Below are 8406 nucleotides of genomic sequence, written 5' to 3'. Positions count from 1 at the left end.
AACGGGCAATCTACAGTAAGTGTCTTTTCAGCGAAAACTACTTTTCAAAAACACTCCTGCATTTCGATGCATTTTATCCGTGCAAATAGTTCTCACTTTCGAACATTTTTGTCCACTGATAAATCGCAAGGCGTAAAGAGAGACCATATTTGGAGACATTGACATGATTTGCCTCTAAAAGGTTTTTCCTGCATGATTTTCTGTGTTTTCTGGAAATTCTTTTCTGGATAATATATTGGTTAAGGCATTTAGATTTTTTTTTTCTCATTTTCCCGCCCGTTTTAAACAGGAATTGTTGAAAAAAATACGGGCATGTGAATTTTCAGAAATTCAAACTTGTGAAAATTGAAATTCATTCTTTTAAATAATTTTTAGCCTTGAGATCAGCGGATAGAACACTCAATGAGGGTTCCCAGGTTCAAATCCCAGCGATGGCTGGTCAATATGAATTCTAAACCCGGCTCGCACCAACCACAGTGTTGACGTAAAATATCCTCCAAGTGGTAGATGAGAGTGACCTTGCTGTCTGGCTAACCGTGGGAGGTTTTCTTGGTTTTGCTCTCCGTGTAATGCAAATGCGGATTAGTTTCATCAAAAGGTCTTCCAATGCTAGTTTCTCCTAGTGCTTGATCTTGGAGTTCCAATATCTTTTGGATTGGATTCAAAATTACAAGGCTACAGAGTTGTACATTGATAGTTCTAAGCTCAGAATTGGGTCGGCTGATAATTGAGTCGGCAAACGGATAATTTTTGAGCTATTTTCATTGGTTTCGGAAAGCTTCAAGTGATAAAAGTAATTGTCTTCAAGTGATATTAAGAAAAGGTTACCGCCAAAGTGGAAAATACTGCAAATGGTGTACATGGCGTTTATAGGCAAAGAATGAAATACAGAAATCATTCTATCTTTCGCCCAGGCATCATGTTCCGTGGCATATGCGTAGTATCACGGTTTTGTTCATGTGAATCACAGAAAGAAAATAACAAATTTTTTTTAATAAAATATTAATAATTTGACGACAAAATGAAAATAATATGTATTCAATCAGTAATTTTTTTTTAATGAAACACAAACTTTACTCGGCCGGGATAGCCTGATCGGAAGGGCGCAGGGCCCATATATGAGAGTTCGTGGGTTCGAACCCCGACGGCCGAAGACTCCCCGTGTAGACTGATGCACGTTAAATCTGTTGAGTCGCAAAAGTCCTCCATGTTCCCCCCATAACAAATCAATACCTCTGGAGGTACTAGATTGGAGATCGATCGTTCTTTGATTCAGGTCAAAATTACAATCTGTGGATGAATGGATGTATGAATGGGTCTGCCCTATAAACGGGTGCGACGCATGGTGTGTCAGAAGACGAATTCTTGGCCATAGATGGCGCCACTGAAAGGAAGAAACGCATACTCTGCCTTAAATTTGCTCGGTTTCGCCAAGCAGGCTTGCTAGTGTGGCAAGTCGCATTAGAAACAACAACAACAAACTTTACTTTAACGTGCTTATTTCGAAATAATCAATAATATCCGATTAGGTCTTGGACTATGGGTAGTCACCCGATTGACACTCGTTATTCAGATATCAGTAGGACAGATTCGTAGAACACTCCTTCAGGGTCATCATATTAGGTGGATCAGTTGCTCCTACAGTAAGGACAGATAGTACAGAGAATAAAAGAACAGCCATGCCTCGCCTTGGACAGGGAGCCCATGACCTTTCTGATGTAAGGTCAGTTCCCTGACCACTACACCGTCCTGTCGGCCAGATACAAGAAGTTTATTTGCAATTGACACTTAAAACATTTTTAAAAAGTAATACGTCGATTCCCACAAAAATTTCAAATTACATTGCTTTTTGTTCATGAAGAGATATTATGTTTTATGGTTTATAAACCAGAAAGAAAGAACGAAAAAGTTGTCGTGTGACGCTTGTTTAAAAGACCGATAAGAATATATTTTACGTATTCAATGGTGAATGCATCAGAAGTCAAAGATAAAATTTTTAATGTAAACTAATACGAAAAAAAATTATAAAAAATTAAAAAGGAACATCGATTTCCTAAAACATTGTGTATTGGTAAATAATTTAAAGGAAAATAACAAAGCAAAAAAAGAAATATGGAATTATTTTTTTAAATTGTTTACTATTAACTTTTCGAAAGATTTTGACTTTAAGAGATTTATTATTTTAAAAAAAACGTTAACTTTCAAGCTAGCAAACTGTCCAAACAATTTTCGAAAATTTTTTTTAAATGACATTAATTATACGGGACTAACTAGAAATATTTCTTCACTAAAATATCTAAAAAAAATAATAATAAATTTAAAAAAAGGCTTTTCAAAAATTTCAAGTTTTCATAAATAATTTTCTTAGATTCTCGAATAAATGAATCATAAAAACATTTTCTCACCACTTGATGATTAGGATTTCTAAAAACGGGAACAAAATACTTAAAGACGAATTAAGAGTGTCTTTTCTTTTCTTTTTTTTTTTTAATTTTGTTGTTTGACTCAACATTGTTGATAAAAATAAGGCCAAGATATTTACTGTAGGCATGAAATTCATACAATTAAATTTTCAATGAATCGCACAAAAAAAAAGACTTTGTCTAGCATCGATAAAAATAAAAACATCAATCAAAAAAAAAATAATAAACATGCATGTTATGTTGTAATTTTTAAGTATGAGATTAAAAAAATTAAATGAAAGACAAAGTACTTTTTGTACTAACCTCTCATCGTACCAAAATACATAATTTATAAATCTGGCAAATACTTTTCGGTGTGCGAACTCACTATCTTTTTTGGGAGATTTTTCTCTTGGTTGTAATTGGTCGCAATTATTATGCAAGTTTTCATTTCTTTTAAAATTTGTTACCTGAACTAAAAAAGAAAGACCAAAATCAAGTTGTTGTTTTTTTTTATGATTATTATTTGTTTTTAAAAAATGCCCAACTGGAGAGCGGGTTGTTAAATGTCGTTGGATGGAAAAATTGCTTCCGGTACTCATGATACATTTCTTATTGACTTTATTTTCAACGGTAGGGGGCAGTATTTGCAAAAGGTTGCTTCAACTTCCGGTAGAAAATTCCCTAGTATTGCTTCTTTTTTTTTCTCCTATTTTTTTATACCATCTTTTGACTTACTTTTGAATATAATTGTTTTCGAAGACAAAAAATTCGTTTGCAAGTGGCGACAGTAGTTCCGTTTTTGAGTGCAATATGCATCGAAATACTAATTTATCTAAAATTAAGATGTTTCAACTCCCAAAAAACCCATAATGGAGTAATGTAATAAAGAGTAGAGCTTAGAAAAAAGAAATAGTCACATTCTTTTATGACGTCAGAGTAGGACAGCAAGACTTCTAGTAGGTTTTGTTTGCATTTTTAAGATGGACGGTGAATTTGTAGTTTCTGTTTGCAGTCTTTTTTAAATTATAGAGAATGTTTTAAACGTTTTCTTTTATTTAAAATTTTACATTAATTCTCATAACAAGTACTTTTTTGTATTTCTTTTTATATAATACTACCAGATTCCGCGTTAAGCATTCTCCTCCTCGCCAAATGCGATAAAATCGTAAATTCGACTCAAAAAATTGTGTAATGGCGAAAGAATTGGCCAATACTTTTTCTAACTCGATCCTGAAAAAGAAGTCAAAAGGAATTTCTCTGAACAAATCCTTTTTTTTAAAAAAAAAATAATTCTATTGCAATAATTTCCGTTAGATACGTCGCATAACCAATTAGAATTATATTAAGTCCAGATAATGTAAGCATTTAGCAACTACAGAGAATATGTAAACATGATACAAACTACCGTAAACTACCGATGATTACGTTCGTTGCTGGATCACGCGATATCAAGTGACAAAATTCTTTCTTGTAGTTTGTGTCACTAAAACAGATTAAGTGACAGCAAGATGCATATTATCATCCAACTATTTTTGCAAAAAATATGTTTTCACGTGACAATAACATAATGCTGCTTCATTTTTATCCTTACATTACTGCTCTAGTCTAAGAAGTGATCAAAAATTAACCCCAACCTCTGGTACCTTGAAATTTGGATAATACTTATGATATTTGGCTAATTTACTGACTAATAATTTGAAGTCCTTAACACGGGCCCTGGAATACCTAGGCAATTTATTGGTTGCCTTAAGTTTTTAGGAAGCATGAATTATGAACATTTTTATGTACTTCATTACATAGAAATTGTATATTATGTCTAGCCATTATTTAAAATGACAAATGTTCTTTAGGCAAAGTAAGAAAAAAAGGGGGCCAAATAAGGTTATAAAGACGTTCACACTTAAGGTTTAACAGATGTAGACTAACCACAAAAATTCATTTTTTAAAAAATTACGAAAAACTTTCATAACGAAGCCTGTAATAAATGTTCAATACAATGTAAGAAATGCTAGCATTCCCTAGAATAACAAGGCATTTAATAAAACATGTGATAATAAAAAACAATTGTTATTCCATAGAATGCCTTAGCATAATATGCAATGCCTATGGAAAAGACATAAAACTTCTCCTACATTGCCTAAAAACTACAAGCATTCTATAAATGACCTAGATATTCTATAGAATATTGGTGTTTCAGATAGTGAAAATAGTATGAAGAACTGGGTGAATGAAGGTTGTAAGTGACATTTTAATGAGATTGAGTAAATTAATTTAAAGTTAATACGTTCATAATATAAAATAAAGATTATGCCTTGCCTACTTGATTTTCTTTCTTATCCATAAACTTCCAAATGGTGAAATTTATAAACCCTAACACTTACTTTTCCGCTAGAATAGATTTATCTAAAGTCGTTCATCCAGAGTTTCTTGCCAAAAGCACTTGAGACATTCTTCCACTTCAAAAACATTCAATGATTGTCAACTTAGTACCGACATCCAATGAGATTTAAAAACTTCGTTGAATAAATTGATGTTGCATAATTAAATATGATTAAAACAAGATCTTTCCCCAAGAAATTTTAACTTTTCTCAAAAATGTCGCTTCGGACCTATAACCACAAAGCAATTCATATATATAAAGCATTAAATGCTGACAGGTAAATATAATAATAATACCTCACTAGATGGAAAATAAAAATTCCTCCATACCGAAATAATCCTTTAAAAACCCGATATAAAAAAAAAAAGTTGTGATAGTTCGAAAAACAAAGATAAGCCATTTTTTCAAAACTATAACGGTACCGTTTCATTTTGCGAACGCACTATCCTCACATTCCAGGCAAAAGATATTTTTTCAAACGATTTCTTTTGTTTCCGATTCATCGCTCAATTCTTTGCACTGAGGCGAATTTCCTTTTTATCACAGTTTTCGTGGAACTTTTTCTAAGAACAAAATGGCTCAAGTAAGAAAATCTTCTCTTCCCCATGTTATGTAAGCACTCTTGTCGGAAATGATTTCCTTCAAAGTATTTTCACCTTTTGAAAATATTTTCACTTTTAAAAGAATTTCCGTCTTAGAAAATATTGAGCTTTTGATGTATCATGTAACACCAGGGGGGAAAAAATGTTGTTTGAAATATCTGACTCTGAAGTGTTTTTTTTTCTTTATCATTATTATATCTTACTTGGAAATCACGAATTTTCATTCTTCAGTGGCTCTTTGCTTTCGGCGAAGGTCATATAAAAAATAGTTCTGTTGAAAAAACTTATTTTTGATTTAAAAATAATTCAATAACAAACGCTTCATTAACTTGTTACCATGAATTTTATATATCTTCAGTAACCTTTATCAACCCTCTACCTGGGTTGAGTTTTTACAGGAAAAACTAGACTTTACAGGACATAACAAAACCAGGTTTTAGCTGTAAAAATCATTGGGAAAATAGCAAGAAACTAGTAAATTTTGTTAGTCTCTGTTCATTTCCTGGCAGGTAGTGTTTTACTATTTGTAACTTATAACTATATATTTATTTTTAGTAATATAAGTTACAAGTAATATAAGTTACCTCGTAGTTATGCATATTATATGCAACTTATAATGGTCCGATTAATGTATTCAAAAGCCTTTTATAGGTACTAAAATAAGCTGTTTAGGTTTATATAAATATTTATATTTGTGAAGAAAAAAAAACATACAACAGGGCAAATATAAATAACTCTTAATTAATTAATTAATTTCTTGTATTCTTTACTACTTGCTTCAACATTTGTTTTTAAATGTAAAATTACAATTGAATTATAACTAACACTTAATAGATTAATACACAAATGTTTTAATTTAGCAGGCCAAAAGTTAAATAATTCCTTTATTCATTAGTATGTGGTAAACGTTATGAAAAGGTATCTATGGAAAAATATTTTAGAGCATTGGTACTTAAAATGTACTTTAAATATTCGAAGCCTTAAATTTAGATTTCTTTTTCTTAGATTTATAGAAGTGGCAGAAATAGTAATTTTTTAAGGTAATAAAAACCTTGGGAAGAACATTCTTTAAAAAGATTGTAAATTAGTGAAAAAAATAAGTTTTTCTCATCACTGTTAAGACTACCGAGACGAGAAAAAAAAAATTCTTTTCAGATTTTTTATGTTGATAAAAAAACTCAAAATTTTTTCTCAAAAAATAATTAGCAAAATTTAAGCAATTTCTGCATTAAGACAAAGTGATCGAAAATTTCTATGTATTTATGATGTGTATTTACAAATTTTAATATCGCTATATATTGTCAAACATATGGATGTTTAATAATATAACACGATATTTTTCCAATTTGATTTAAATTATTTGTACATAGGTCAATTGTGCTCACAGTAATATATTCAATAACCATCTTTCTGTATAATATTCGCGATATTATCTTTTTGATATATGTTGTCTATATTAACAGCGATACTATCGCATAAAATTATCATTAATTATCGCGATATTTTTTTCAATAAGTATTGTTATAGTCAATGATAGCGATATTGATACACCTATGGATATTATTGGTAGCAAGTGACCTGCGTGTAAACCAGACTAGGGTATTTGTCTTACATGTTTTATAACCGTAAATGTATGACACTGATGTTGAACTCCGTAACCTTGTAATTTTGAACCCAATCCAGAAGACAAGAGAACTCTGGAACATTTATTGGGAAAAATTTGCTTTCGTGGAAGACTTATTGATGAAACTAACTTGCATTTACGTTACATGGTGGGAAGTACCATAAAAACCTCCCACTGTTTGCCAGACGGCAAGTGGGCTCTAACCCATGATGTCTACCAATAAAGATATTTTTGTCAGCACTGTGGTCGGTGTATGCCCGGTGAAGAATTCGTATTGATCAGCCATTGCTGGGATTCGAACCTGGGTCACATCATTTGGTCTTACATTTTGATGAACTTGACTTCTAAGTCCCTACAACCTTTACAAATTTGCATTTAAAAAAAATCTGTTACAGTGCGGTGACAGTGCGAATTTTGCCAGAAAAAGGAAATAAATTTAACTTGACTTATTTTCGTCTGCAAGACGAAGAAGTTTCTGCTAAATTTCGATTGATGATTATTTCTATTAGTAACGATCAGGAAACGATTGAAACTCATAATCTAATCAGTCGGAAAACTGTGGAGCTGGTGAGCTAATCTGAAAAGGGTAGAAATATAGATTGAAAGATTTTATCCTCGTAGTTACGAAAGTAAGTAAATGAAATGTAGTACCGTTACAAAAACTATTCAGATATCAAAAGTAATTTCCTTATAATACTGACATCATAGAGAGCGATTTCAATTCTTTTGGAACAGTTTAAAGGTGTATTTTTAGACTTTTGAAACTGTTCGAATAAAAAGTTTAATTTTCCTAGAATTAAGAATCAAATTTTTTCCCTGAAATGTAAAGTAGATTATGAACAAAATTAACAGAAATATTATTTTCACGCAAGTTAAGTACGATATTTGTGAGCATGCCTTTTTTTTGTGCGACTAAACAGCAGTTTTCAAAAGGTGTTCCGCGGAACCCTAGAGTTCCGTGAAAGGGTCAAAAGGGATCTGGCAGTTGGGACATATTTTTTAAAACCAGTAGTGTTTTGTGAAACCTGTAATTATATTTATATCAACCAAAAATCCATATTTTATTTTATATTTGTTTTTTTTTTGATGAAATTATTTAAGAAAAAAGCCAATAAAAAAAACAGCAAAATTTATATTTAAAAAAATTCCACAATTTATTGAATAAATTACGAAAAAGATAAGAAGCTATAAAAGGTTATATTAGTTTTTTAAAATAAAATAACCAGCTTTTATTGCTCTACCAGTGAAAAAAAAGAAAAAACTTTGATCTCCACATAGAGCACGCGCCTCCCAATGAGATGACCCAAATTCAAATCCCAGCGGAGGCTGGTTGATAAGAATTCTGCTCCTGGCTTGCACCGATAATAGGGCTGATGTTAAGGTTCTCAGTGGTAG

Source organism: Parasteatoda tepidariorum, chromosome 5 (genome assembly GCF_043381705.1).
Source record: "Parasteatoda tepidariorum isolate YZ-2023 chromosome 5, CAS_Ptep_4.0, whole genome shotgun sequence".
Classification (NCBI taxonomy): domain Eukaryota; kingdom Metazoa; phylum Arthropoda; class Arachnida; order Araneae; family Theridiidae; genus Parasteatoda; species Parasteatoda tepidariorum.
This window is presented reverse-complemented; position numbering follows the sequence as displayed.